The following is a 14,543-nucleotide window of genomic DNA, read 5'->3' on the forward strand; positions in this document are numbered from 1 at the left end:
CTGCTACTGCTGGAGCTAGTGCTACCACTGGCTGCTGTCAGAGCAAAATGCTGCTGTGGCTGTTGGTGTCCACAGGCCAGAAGAGCCTCCCGTTGCAGACGTGTCCCAAAGCTCTTTCTCAATGCACCGACACACTTCCACACTGAATTTGGTTTGTTTGTTTGCATTGGCCCGCCGTTGTGTTTTACTCATGCCTGTTTTTATCAGATTGGAAGACTTTGAAATAGCAGCCAACGTGTATTAGAGATACATCCTAAAGCACTCAAAGAACAAGCCAGAACTAGCTGCATGGCTAGATCTAATAAAATCTGTAGAGGATCAGGAAAAGGGAGATATTGATATTTTATAAATGGCAAGAAATTGACTGGACAAGCTCTTTCATCCTCCAATAGAGGGGGGATGTTATTGTATGAAATTGCTCTACTTTTTCCTCCAAGGTAAATTTCCCTTGGCAGTACTTGTTCTTTGTTCAAATAGATGCCAAAATGTGGCTCTTGTAGAGGAGGTTGTACTAAAGAGCCCTACTTTTTGTTGGCATTGCTCATTTGCTAATTGGCACCAGCGTTTAGTGAATGAATACCCATCAAACTGCTATTAGCGTGTTGGCAACTCTTTTAGACAGCAACTTAAACCTTCAAACCTTGTGGTTGTGGATTTGTGGGAGGGTGGGTGAGTGTGTGTGTGTGTGGGGGGGAAGGTTTTCCATCTGCTGGATGAACATTATATAGTCTCAGCCATTCATTTCCTATGCGGCCATTCTAGACCAAGAAAACCACAGGTGTGACCAAGTTGACTAAACCACTCATGATTCAATGAAAGTGGTGACCAGCAATTATGTGTTCAAATGCCTAGTGTGGAGGAAAACGTAAGGTCTTGAAAGAATCAGATGAAAAACAGAAGCTTAGGATACGGGAAAAGTTGACAAAAGATCACAGATTTGAGCCGTACACTGGAGGAAGATATTTTATAAAGTGAATTCAAATACAGGCCTTAAGGGGGGGCAGGTAGGAGTGAGGCGTCTTGCTCAAGGAGACCTACAGGGAGGCAGCAGACATGTACTACATGATGTCATGAAGCTAGATCAGACATGACCTAGCTTCATTGAGGATCAAATCTCGGACAACTGAGGCACTACACTGCACTTACGTCCACATTCGAGTCATTGAATGTGCTAAATGTGCTTTATGAATGCTTCAACATTCAAATACTACCAAAGCCACCCGGGCCAGTGCCAGACCGCTAAGACATGAGATATGGATTCAGCATTAGAAAGTGCTAATTTAAACGATACTATGTAATTCCGCCCTTTATAGATCTGCCTTTACCTGAGATTTAGGTATACTAATCTTGCATACATTAAAATCCAACAAAGCTGTACATTTTCTGCTGTCCAACCAAAGTGCTGGCGTTCCCTATTGGGAGCAGTATAGACGATTGTGTTCTAGACACAAAGATATGAACACGGCAAGTTTACTTTGTATCCGAGGGTAAATTTAAAGAGCAATGTAGGAAGAATAAAGGCTGGGAATTAATGGCTCTCCTGAAATCTTTATTAGTGCAGCACTGCAGGAGAACTCATTGGGTAGACATCGTTTTTAGAGATTTTACTTTGTAAGGCCAGCAAAGTGTTAGTAATAATTAGTACGGCCATTATGCAGAGGTTCCAAACAGAGTTTCTTAAGTGCGGAGGAGCGACCGGTGCGTGGGAGCTAGGCTCGCCATCAAAGACGATCGAGGAATGGTTTGCAGAAATAATTACAGTTATTTCCACCGGAGAAAATGTTAGGAAGGTTACGTCTTCAGAAATGTCACTCATCTGAAAAAGTAGTCCCAACAGATTTACTATTCCTGTTTGAAGAAAAACAAAATAAATAACTTAAATAAATAATGACTCAGACGTCACAGAGTGGAGCGCCCCAGAATGGTGACCCAGAGCGTGCGTGCGCGCGCACACGCACACACAAACTATATCCCAGCTAATGGCAGCGGGTAGCTAATTCCATTCACTTACCCGGTGTTGTAGTGCCGTGACCCAGGGTGCGTGCACGCACTCACACACAAGCCCTATCTCTGCTAAAGGCCGTGTGTGGCTAATTTAACTCCCTTACATGCCACCTACAGAGCACTCTTGTAAATCAGCCTTTAATCACTGGCAACTAATCACTGGCTCTGGCTTTGCTCATTAAGAATGCACCGCTGCACTCCTCTCCCCAGCCTGACCCAGCAGCCACCAGGGAGCTAGTGCTACCACTGGCTGCTACTGCTGGAGCTAGTGCTACCACTGGCTGCTACTGCTGGAGCTAGTGCTACCATTGGCTTCTGGAGCTAGTGCTACCACTGGCTGCTACTGCTGGAGCTAGTGCTACCACTGGCTGCTACTGTTGGAGCTAGTGCTACCACTGGCTGCTGCTGTTGGAGCTAATGCTACCACTGGCTGCTGGAGCTAGTGCTACCACTGGCTGCTACTGCTGGAGCTAGTGCTACCACTGGCTGCTGCTGGAGCTAATGCTACCACTGGCTGCTACTGCTGGAGCTAGTGCTACCACTGGCTGCCTCTGGAGCTAGTGCTACCATTGGCTGCTGGAGCTAGTGCTACCACTGGCTGCTAGTGCTGGAGCTAGTGCTACCACTGGCTGCTAGTGCTGGAGCTAGTGCTACCACTGGCTGCTAGTGCTGGAGCTAATGCTACCACTGGCTGCTGTTGGAGCTAGTGCTACCACTGGCTGCTAGTGCTGGAGCTAGTGCTACCACTGGCTGCTGTTGGAGCTAGTGCTACCACTGGCTGCTAGTGCTGGAGCTAGTGCTACCACTGGCTGCTGGAGCTAGTGCTACCACTGGCTGCTGCTGGAGCTAGTGCTACCGCTGGCTGCTGTTGGAGCTAGTGCTACCACTGGCTGCTGTTGGAGCTAGTGCTACCACTGGCTGCTAGTGCTGGAGCTAGTGCTACTACTGGCTGCCGCTGGAGCTAGTGCTACCACTGGCTGCCGCTGGAGCTAGTGCTACCACTGGCTACCTCTGGAGCTAATGCTACCACCAGCATGAGGATGATGGTTGTTTTGTTTTAAGTATTTAAGTTTCAACAGGAGGGGACCACGAGGCACATGACAGTGGATGAGGTGTCACCCCCCCCCAAAAAAAAACACATCCACACATCCACTTTGTCAAGTACATTATAATCAGGGAATTTTAACGTGCAGTTACACTTTAGTCCAGACAGGGGGAGCTCTGCACTACATTAAAGTAGATGTTATAACAATTAGTGAATGATTGAGCAGGGACTAATTTATTCTGGTTAATTAAAAACAAACAAAGAAATTCTAACCGTATTAGATCAAAAGAGATTTCTGCAACGTGAACATTACTTCTCCAGGGTCGTTTTCAATTTGAAGAGCAATTCTCCCGGAGCCAGGAGCCAATTCCTTTGGTTGCAAAACACCCACGGCTCACTCCTCCGGGCACTGACTCTAACCAGCCGTAATTCATATTTCGTAAGCCACCGCACAAACTGTGTTATGAATGGAAAGAAAGGCTGCATGAAAACTAGCCGGGCAGTGTTCTGGAGGAGCAAGGCTGCTGTGCTTCACGTTGCAGCCGGAGGCTTGTGGCGTTGTGGTGGGCAGACGTGCTGCAGACGGCTCGCTGCTACCCCAGACACCACGGACAACAGTGCCCCCTAGGGGCCCGGCAGAGAAGTGTCATCCAGCCGACAGCAACAAGCACAGAGGGAGGGAGAAAGAGGCGCTATAAGGTGACCAGTCGGATTAACTCTGAAAACTCTATAGAGGGTTCACTCTCTGGAGGAGGAAAAGACAATGTGTCCGTGTAGTTTTGCTAAGTTTAACCCTTGGCACAGATTTACATTGCGAGAAACATCTTATCAATAGAATAAAGTGGTAAAGTAAACATCTCTCTCTCTCTCTCTCTCTCTCTCTCTCTCTCAACACACGCACAAACATCCACTTTCAGACCACTCTGCATGCGGTAGTGCCTGGCAACACCGAAGGGCAGCTTGTGCCAAGCTCCCATTAACATATTTGGGTTAGCCTCCTACAATCTGGCAACCCTGCTGCCTGGCAGCAGTGGGGGCGCCTTGACACTCGGTAGAGCGCAGCAATAAAACACAATCTGTCTCCGTCTCCGTCCACTCCGGTCCCACTGCATCTCGCTCTGTTGTGTACATCTACATTATGTGTTCCCTGTCCCCTAAGAGTCTGATATCATGATGCTCCTAGTAAACCACTAGTAGAGTCATTAGTATACATACAATCACGGGTAGCGCGTGCATACGCACGCACGCACACACACCCACACACACACACGTGTATAAGGTATAATATGTTCAGCTAAGCTATTACTTTCCCTAACATTGTTTTTTATGTTTGTGGATCCAGTGATAAACTGTAGTGTAAGTGTAGGCTGCTATGCTATTGCCACATCAATGCTGAGCTAATGCTAAACCGACACGCACCTATTCAGTGTTACACGGCCCGGAACACTGAGCCGAACGTCTCCGAACACAACGTGAACACAACTCAATTCACAGTTCCACTACAGTGAACTGAGCCTTTGAACCGCTCCGCAGCAGCGAGGGGTATTAAGGCGTTCTAAACCAAAAACCGCTGAGCATGAAATAAAGAGAAGTGTGAGGAGAGAGAGAGAGAGAGAGAGAGAGAGAGAGAGAGAGAGAGAGAGAGAGAGAGAGAGGAAAGTGTGTTTGTGTGCATGGGCAAAGAGAGCGAGCGGACAAAGAGAGCGAGAGGAGAGAGAGAGAGAGAGGGGGAGAAAGAGAGAGAGGAGAGAGAAAGAGAGGAGAGAAAAGAAAGAGAGCAAAAGAGGAGAAAGAGAGCGAAAGGAGAGAGAGAGAGAAAGAGGAGAGAAAGAGAGCGAGAGGAGAGAGAGAGAGAGAGAGGGGGAGAAAGAGAGCAAGAGGAGAAAGAGAGCGAAAGGAGAGAGAGAAAGGAGAGAGAGAGAGAGAGAAGGAAGATAGTGTATGAGTGTGAGTGTGCGTGTGTGTGTGTGTGTGTGCGTGCGTGCGTGCGTGTGCAAAACCAATCAGGTTGAAAACCAAATTCCGGGGGAAAGTGCGGTCTGGGCTCCACTCACTCATGCAGAGTCATCATAAAAACTCAAGAGCCCCGGGCGCCCATCGAGAGAGAGTCCTCCCACCGAGATGGAATCCCGCTTGTTTTGACACGAGCGCGTCGCGGGAGCGAGGGGGGGCCGACCGCACACGGGGACGCCCCCCCCCCCCCCCCCCCGATCACTCCACAGTCAGCGAAACTAAAGCCTAGGTCTTAGTTTGAGTGTATGCAGCATCTCTCTGCCTTAGTTTTAGTTGTTTTCATGTTGTTTCTGCCCTCTGTTCTTGTGCAATGTAGCACTTTGAGATCATTAGTTTGATGTAATGTGCGTTATAAATAACATTTATTATTAGTAGTAGTAGTAGTGGTGGTGGTAAACGGTGGATTCTGCTTAGACGTAAAAATGGGCAAACCCATTTTTATCAACTTTCTTTTCTCGAAGACGAAGGGCAGAGAGAGCGGCCCTTGGGGGCCGATGGATCGCGACAGCCCAGCGAGATGACACGCACTTTATCATCCTGCTGAGCAGGCGCGGGGGCCGCACGTCACCGTCTGAAGAGAGCCCTACAATCTCCATTAATGGAGGAGCGGGACCACTCCGCTGCAGGCAGAACAGAGCTGTGCTGAAGCAGCTACGAGGAGGACAGAGTCGGCGCTGACAGGGACGGCCCTGAAGGCATAATCCTGTATGATAAAACAGGATTATGCCTTCTACAACACTGATTGGATGAACAAACTGAATTGGGGGGCGGACTGCGGTTAAAAATGTGAAAGGTATTCGAAATAAAATGTCTCGTACTTTCACACGGACACATGCGGGCGTGCTCGTGCTGCATATGCACACACACACACAGAAACACACAGACACACAAAAACACACACACACACACACACACAAGCATCAGTATTCCCAGAGCTCTGTCTGGTTTTGACATTCCATGACAGTGTGTCTCCTGTCTTTTCTCCTCACTAAATCATTCATATTTTCTCAGTTCTCTCTCTCTCCCCCCCCCCCCCCCCCCCCACTCACCCGTCTCCCTCCTCCTCGACTGCCTCTTTTTATCTCCCATTACCGCCGGCAATCTCCCCAAAGTTAGGTTCCTCCTTGTTCCTGCTCAGTCGGCTCTGTTCCATTCTCTCTCCATTATCTACAAATCACCAGTGAAAGACTTTCAGACCTCACTGTGGCTTCTCCTGGAGAGCAGCGGCGGCGACCAGACGGGCCTCGTCTCGTCTAAAGCCTAATCTCATCTTCCTCAAGAGAAATGTAAGCTCTGAATGGAAGCCATCGATGGCAGCGGAGGGTAAAGACAGCGGACGGAGGACTGCTGAGTGCGTGTCATTGAGGACACTGCAGCGCAAAGCAGTAAGGAAATAAGAAAACAAAAAATAAACGTTAGCGTAACGCCACATTTGGATCAATCTGTGAACACCTTAAAACATACCTTAAAACTTACCTATTGAGCTCAGCATTCTCTTAATCCATTTGATTTATTTTTATTGATTTTGATTTTATTGTTAAGCACCTAAAGTTTGATTTGATTTGATCTGATACGACCTAGTAGTGAATTAGTGAATTAGTACGGCATTAAAGGGGACATATTATACCACCAGGTGTAAGTGTGATTAGCCGTTACAAGCCGCATTTGAAAAATGCCGCTTCTGACATCACAAGTGGGCGTGTCCACCTAGATGTATGATGGATAGATGAGCAACGTTTTATACGGTCCACTGGATAGGCTGGTGGACTGATCTATCCAGCACACGTCTAGGTGGACACGCCCACCTGTGATGTCATAACAGACCGATTATTGCAATTTTCCACGAAACACGCTATATAAATAAAGTTTGATTTGATTTGATACGACCTAGTAGTGAATTAGTAAATTAGCATGGCATTAATTAAGGAGGAGGTTCAGTGGTTTGGGGCGTCTTTTACTAGGACGCCTTCAGACGGACTGTAGACATCGGAAATCGAACACGCGTACCTTTGGGCTGTGAGGGGACTGGGGACCCCCTAACCTATCCTGGGACCCGTTAGGAGAAGCATGGCAGCCTCATACAAACTCCAAGCTGTTTTATTGATGTTTGTAACGACGAGGGTGCCTGCATCATGTGATAATAGGATCTTTCTTCAGTTCTAGAGACACGGTGAAGACGTAGCTATACAAACCCCCCTCCAGAAGGAGTACAGTGTTTAATGGCCGCTCTATCACAACAGCGTTTCCCACTTGACTTTATTTGAGCTTCAACTGTCAGCATACTGTCTGCTTTGTCCTTTCGCTCCAGTTCCTTGGCTGTGAATAGGGAACGGCCCAAAGCCTCTCTTTGTCCTAAAGAATATACTTCATATCTCAAGGTAACCGACTGGAAGATTTTGGCGCTACACCTTACAAGACAAGACAGAGAATGTGTGGAAGTGAATTTTTTTTTGATAGCCGAGAAAAGTAAGAAAGTATTATTTTCTCGTTATTTTAAATTCTTTTTACTATTGGGTCATTACCTGATTATATAACCCTTATTTCTACTGTTGTTAGCCCAATCTGATAACTAGAAAACTTGCTCATGTGAGGTTGTACTTATTTCTACAACAACACAACAACACAACAACAACACAACAACAACAACAATCCCGCCACACCCACACCGCACTACAGGCCTCTTGACAGAGGCTCACTTTGTGTGTGTCGTGTATTCATGAGTCATCCTCACCATGTTCAGCCTGTCTGTGGCCAGATCCAGTGAGGTCATCATCTGGGAACAGACTCCCTTATTACTGTGAATTACAATCAGTTGTCAAGGTCAAATACAGTGTTGCCATGGAGGCGGGATGCAAACTAAATCAAACAGGAAACTCCATTAAGTGCATACAGATGACCCCACGGATCTCTGTAACTACTAAGAAGCAGAAACAAATGAGCAGAACAGATAACGTGGGGGGGATAGGGTTAGGGAGATGGGGAGAGCGAGAGAGAGAGAGAGCGAGAGTAGTATTCACCAACACATAAACCAACTTTTGCATTATATTTATTACTTTAGTTAGGGACTTAGTGGTCTTCAACATCACACACACCCTAGTGAGCTACATCCCACCCTCTTATCTTTCCACAAGCAAACCTAATGATTACCCACATATTCTCCATAAGCAAAACGGAAAATCTATAGAGTGGCCTTGGCTGTGCGCTAGCCCTTTAAATGGGCCCACTATGGTATCTGATTAGTGTTAGCTTTTGAAATAGTGCTCCAGGGGTTTGGGCGGTTCTGAGCTCAGGGCGATCCCACCTAATTGGCTGACAGTCCTGCTGGATGGTGATGGTGCACAGGGATGTAGGGAAAGCTCAGCACTAATGTAATTTAGTTTCCACTGTGTGTGCGGTGTGTACGTGCAGAAAAAAAGTCTGCATGCAATGGTGTGTGCATTAAATGGTTTGTGTAGCAAGGTATTTGTTTGTGTATACGTGTCGGTCTGAAAGTGTCTGTCTGAAAGCTGGCAACTTTGCTGTGTCTGTGTCAAGGTGAGTCTGTGTGTCTATGTATAAATGCCATGTATACATGCTCGTGTTGCAAAGTCTGTGTGTATACATGCACGTGTGTGTACATGTGTGTGTGCATGTGCGTGTGTGCGTGCGTGCGTGCGTGCGTGCATGCATGCGTATGTGTGAGCGTGCATGTGTGTCTGTGCGTGCACGCACGTCAGCCACGTCCACTCGAGCAGGCTCCCGATGTGCGTGCACAAGCCGGCCTGTGCGGGAGAGGGCGATGAGGCAGACACCACTTATTCCATTATGTCCCATAAGGCAGCGTGCCGTCGTCTCACACGCCACACCGCGTTTTCATTTAGAACCATTACCTCCCCACAGCCACACAGACGCGGGCCCAAGTAGCCCGGCTGTTTAACACAAGCGTTAAACACGCTGGTGTAAACACCACCAGCCCGGAGCCCCCCCACCACCACCTCCACCTCCACCTCCACCACCACCTCCATGTCCACCTCCTCCTCCATCTCTACCACCACATCCACCACCACCTCCACCTCCACCTCCACATCCACCTCCTCCTCCTCTACCACCACCTCCTCTTCCACCTCCACCACCTCCACCACCTCCTCCTCCACCACCTCCTCCTTCACCACCACCACCACCTCCTCCACCACCACCTCCTCCTCCACCACCTCCACCCCCACCACCACCACCTCCTCCTCCACCACCACCTCCTCCTCCACCTCCACCACCCCCACCTCCACCCGCTCCTCCACCTCGACCACCACCACCTCCATCTCCACCTCCACCTCTACCACCACCTCCACGTTCACCTCCTCCTCCACCCTGTCTGTCTGAAGCAGTAATAAGAGCCTTATTTCTATGGAACAAAAGGTTATTTCATCCGACATTGTGTGTTGATGAGTGTTGGGGCGTGCTGCACCCCCCCAGGTTAATCACTCACTTGAGGAAAGGCCGGGTAAACCTTTGAACTGTTTGATCTGCACCCGAAATGTTTTTCGCACAAACACACAATAGGGGGTCGGACATGGATTTAAAACACTGAGATTTTGGTGTTATTTTATGTCCGGTTTTTGGTTTCTTGGCGAGGGTGAATGAGCAGGAAGTAAGCAAGAGTGAGTCTGTGTTTATTCAGAACTACACCGAAAGATGAAAAGTGGCAACTTGAAAGGCTGGCTACACTCTCTGAATATCTGCTCTGATCCAACAGGGGAATGACCTACATTAACATTCTGTTCACCTATATTAACATTCTGTTCCGGAGTCAGGGAGGACGTTCACATGCTTGCAACGTGTAATAAAAGGGCAGCACTGACTTTGACAGTTCCTTGATACAAAAAGACAAAGGACGGCAATTTATTTTCTTATTCTTTCTTCTCAAATCCCATCAGGGAACGAGTCTCTCATTGAACTCGCACTCGCAACCTCTGTAATAACCGGACGTTTCGGCTGTCAAAGATACCAAACAAAACAAGCTCCCCCGTTCTCTCCCTCCAGTGCAACGGAACGCATGAGACCCCTTGGACTGCGTTCGCCCCCCCTAAAGGTGGATTTATACTCCTCCGTATAGTGCTGTACGTAGACACAGAGAGCCCTCTCTGTCGACGGAGACCCTCTCCGTAGCTCTACTTGTACATCCAATATTTTTTAACTATCCGTCGAGGCAACGGAGACAAACGGAGACGGCAAGGGCTGTGATTGGTCCTCTAACAAAATAATTTCCGGAATCACTTTTCGTTTGACTTTGCACCTTATTTACTTTGTACATTGTTTACTTTGCACATTAAGGACCAATAAACCACCAAATAAAGATTTTAAAAGCTTTGGAAGTTTATTTTCAACACTATTTACATGGTTAGTAGTCAGCAAATAAGATTGATCGGGCGGCAAATTGCATTGCGTGTCCGACATCCCGACGGAGAACTGTGATTGCTCGAGGGGTCTCCGTAGTTACGGAGTCGGATTACGGATACAGAGTAGTATACTTTGGCCCTAACACCGCAGAGAACAGCAGCGGAGAGGTCGGGGGGGAAGCAGTATATTCACATGGTCGTCACAAAAACATCATCACCTCATCCCCATCACAGGCGACAACGCACCGGGATGAATCGAGGATGGCCCAGAGGGAGGGGTAATGATCCTCATGTCGCTGCCGGCCCCTAATGAAAGCACAGGAGCCCGGCAGAGTGGGAGACAGGGATCAGACGGGTGCCGCCTGCCCAGCATCACTCACTCGGCATGGGCATCACTCATCCACCACCCGCGCTCTCCTCCTGCTCTTCCTCCTTCTCCTCCTCCTCCTCTGCCTCCACCTCCTCCCTGTCCATTTCCACCGCAGCGGATCTACTGGTAATGAGGCTCCAACAGTGGGGCCCAGAGAAAGGGAGGTGGGAGACGGACGGAGAGGTAAACAGAGAACCACAGAGAGATAGGGGAAGATGGACACGGAGAGAGAGAGAAAGAGAGAGAGAGAGAGAGAGAGAGAGAGAGAGAGAGAGAGAGAGAGAGAGAGAGAGAGAAAGAGAGAGAGAGAGAGTGAGTAAGTGAGAGAGAGAGATCAAGAGCGAGAGAGAATTACAAAAGGGAGACCAAGAAAGAGAGATGGAGAGAGAGAGAGAGAGAGATCAAGAGCGAGAGAGAATTACAAAAGGGAGACCAAGAAAGAGAGATGGAGAGAGAGAGAGAGAGAGATCAAGAGCGAGAGAGAATTACAAAAGGGAGACCAAGAAAGAGAGATGGACAGAGAGAGAGAGAGAGAGAGAGAGAGAGAGAGAGAGAGAGAGAGAGAGAGAGAGAGAGAGAGAGAGAGAGAGAGAGGAGGGGGGGGGGGGGTGGGTGGTTGTATAGAGCTGAACCAATGAATACAGGGAAAAGGTCACAGCATGGAAGTGTGGGCTGTGGAGGTAGATCAAGAGCGAGAGAGAATGAGAGCGAGAATATTGTATCCCCACCGATTTTAACAGAATATCGTGCAGGTTGAAGAACCAAAGGCCGGCCATGCCAGACTGACGGGTTTAAAGCTTCAAGCTTCCACAGGAAAAGGTGAATATTAAAATATCGATCTTTGTGCCTTGTAGCGATCCAGGTTTGAGTCCCACCTGTGGTCCTATGCTACACATCATTCCCTCCCTTCTACAGACCACTTTTCTACCTCTCTTCTCTGTCCTGTCCATAAAGGCTTACACAAAAAAATATTGTAAAATTGTAATAAAATACAATATCTCAGGGTTTGATGAATGATAATTCACATGAGGATCGATTTGAACCCTTTTTAAACCCTCAGAGAGACAGTGGGGAATCCAACGAGACAGAGAAATACATCTTTTTCATCACCGTACCGGTGACCTTTTCTCCTCAGCCCAGTCACTGTCGCCCGGACGACAGACAAACAACAACAACAACCACAACAGCTGATGCCGCCAACCTTGCCCTGTCCTTCCCTCAGTGTGTGTGTGTGTGTGTGTGTGTGTGTGTGTGTGTGTGTGTGTGTGTGTGTGTGTGTGTGTGTGTGTGTGTGTGTGTGTGTGTGTGTGTGTGTGTATGTACGTATGTAAATATACATCTGGGACCTTGGCACCATCATCCACGCACTCACGCACTGGCCTCTGACTCACACCCGCCCCCCCCCCCCCCCCGTCCAGCCCAGGCTTTAGACGCTGTGGGGTTAGGGTTACAAAACAACCCCGGAGGACTCGTGCTCATTTCCCATAGGCAGGGGGTGACACATGTGTGCGATGACACACAAACACACACACATATAAACACCCACATAAACACCCACAAAAAAAACGAATGTATGACATGTATATTTAGCAGGCCTGGGCAATAAAACAATACATTATCGTATTGTGATAGACTTTTGCTCAATATCAATATAAAACATGTTCAATATATATCGATAAAGAGACCACCGAATCTAGCAGCTGGGTTTGTAACACAAAAATGGTTCCGTACTTATTTACAATATTTGAGTGTTTTTCATTGTTGTATCGACATTGGAGTATTTATCAATGAAGAACAGCGGAAGGTCATATTAAATGTTAAACAGCAGTGTTTAAATCCAGCATGGTAATTCCTAGTCTTTTTAAGTCATTATAATTATCAATAGTTATCGATATCAATAAATGTGATCAAGTTATATCGTGATATGTCTTTCAGCCATATTGCCCAGGCCTTCAGTCATCTAAAGTGACTCACAAGAAGAGAATTACCAAAGCTTAACTACAAGACATTCTTAGAGCTTGATCAACAAAGTTTCAGAGTGCAAAGCTGCAGGAATCAGAGTGCAGCGTTGATTCTTTAATGTGATCCATGAGTGTAAGTCGAGGCCATAATACTCACGTCTCGAGAGAAAGTGCGCTCTAAATTCAACATAACCGCTAATAACAATGGATGCATCTCATACACAAGTCAGTGTATGAGATGTTAAGTGTGGACTGATTGAAAAGACAAATAGAAGAGTTTGTATAGGCTGTGTGTGTGTGTGTGTGTGTGTGTGTGTGTGTGTGTGTGTGTGTGTGTGTGTGTGTGTGTGTGTGTGTGTGTGTGTGTCTGCTAGAATGCATTTGTGCATGTGCTTTGCCTCTCCTGCTCTCCCACACTCTCCCTCTCTCTCTACCACACTTGTTCTCTCCCTCTCTCTCTACCACACTTGTTCTCTCTCTCTCAATGAATAAGCAATGCACCAGCACGCTCACATGTAACCGGCCCAGTCAGTGTGGCTGTAGCTCTGCATGCAAATGAAACAGAGAGTTCAAAATATACTCCACTCACTGCCCTATTAAATCCTAATTAGAAATTACAGAGTCAGCTGCTGCTACATGGATCACCTCAACACCCTCTGAAACGCATCCAAACACGACCAACACAATCTCCCATCAGCTCACTCCTGCTCCCTGCTTCTGTTTCCCAACTCTCCCACTAACGGAGCCGGCGTCCAACAGAAGCACAGACGGCCTCTGAGCAGAACCACAAACGTCACGATCGCTGAGGTTACTCACATCTCTATAGACGTTGGTGAGTGCAAGATCACGTCATGGCATATGCTTGCCATTCAAAAAAGGGAGCAGTTATTAGTTAGTTGGTTAATGGGTTAGTGAGTTAGTGAGTTAGTTAGTGAGTTAGTGAGTTAAGACATTTGGAGTTGAATCGATGCCTAACAACTCTCTCCTTTAAGCCTCAATGAATTAGATTGATCATTTAAAAAATAATACATGAATAATACATGTTGCCCTCTTAATATGACTCGTAATGAGTCACTTGTGAATTATAATTGAAACACATTTTACATTACAGATGTATTCATTTCAAACTTTCAAAAACCAAAATCATTGATGCTCTTTTTTCCTCGGATACAGTTGATATTTGAGCTTATCTGTCCTTAAAAGTTAACAAAATACACACACACACACACACACACACACACACACACACACACACACGCGCACTTCTAACAAAAACTATCAATTTGGAAAACACATACAATACATAATACAATACATACACACACAACAGAAAAACCAACAACAGATCAGTTAATCCTAGAGCATGGACAGCCAAGGGAATGTTTTCCAATGTTCACTGTGGTAACGACAAGGCAGAGAGCAACGGATCGTTCCCAGACCAAGAGACCCCAAAATGTATGAGAGATCCAGTTTGCATAAATACATAAATACCAGTCGACAAGAGAGGGGGTTTCAGTGTCGACCACGCTGCTGCAACTACACAACTACACAACTACACAAAGAATGTGACCACTGGGGCAGCTGATGGATTATTGAACAGAATTAACACCTCACACACAGCATGGCGCTGGAGCGTTAATAAGGTCTGTAGAAACAATGGCGCTCTTGAACAGGCCTCAAAGCCTCCTCATAGGTTACGTTCTGCTGCAGCTGAATTTATGTGCAAGAACCAAGCAAGGTCATGAGTTCAACTGTTTCTGGAAAGCCATTCCACAAAC

The sequence above is a fragment of the Micromesistius poutassou genome (assembly GCF_964030765.1).
Source record: "Micromesistius poutassou genome assembly, chromosome: 11".
Classification (NCBI taxonomy): Eukaryota; Metazoa; Chordata; class Actinopteri; order Gadiformes; family Gadidae; genus Micromesistius; species Micromesistius poutassou.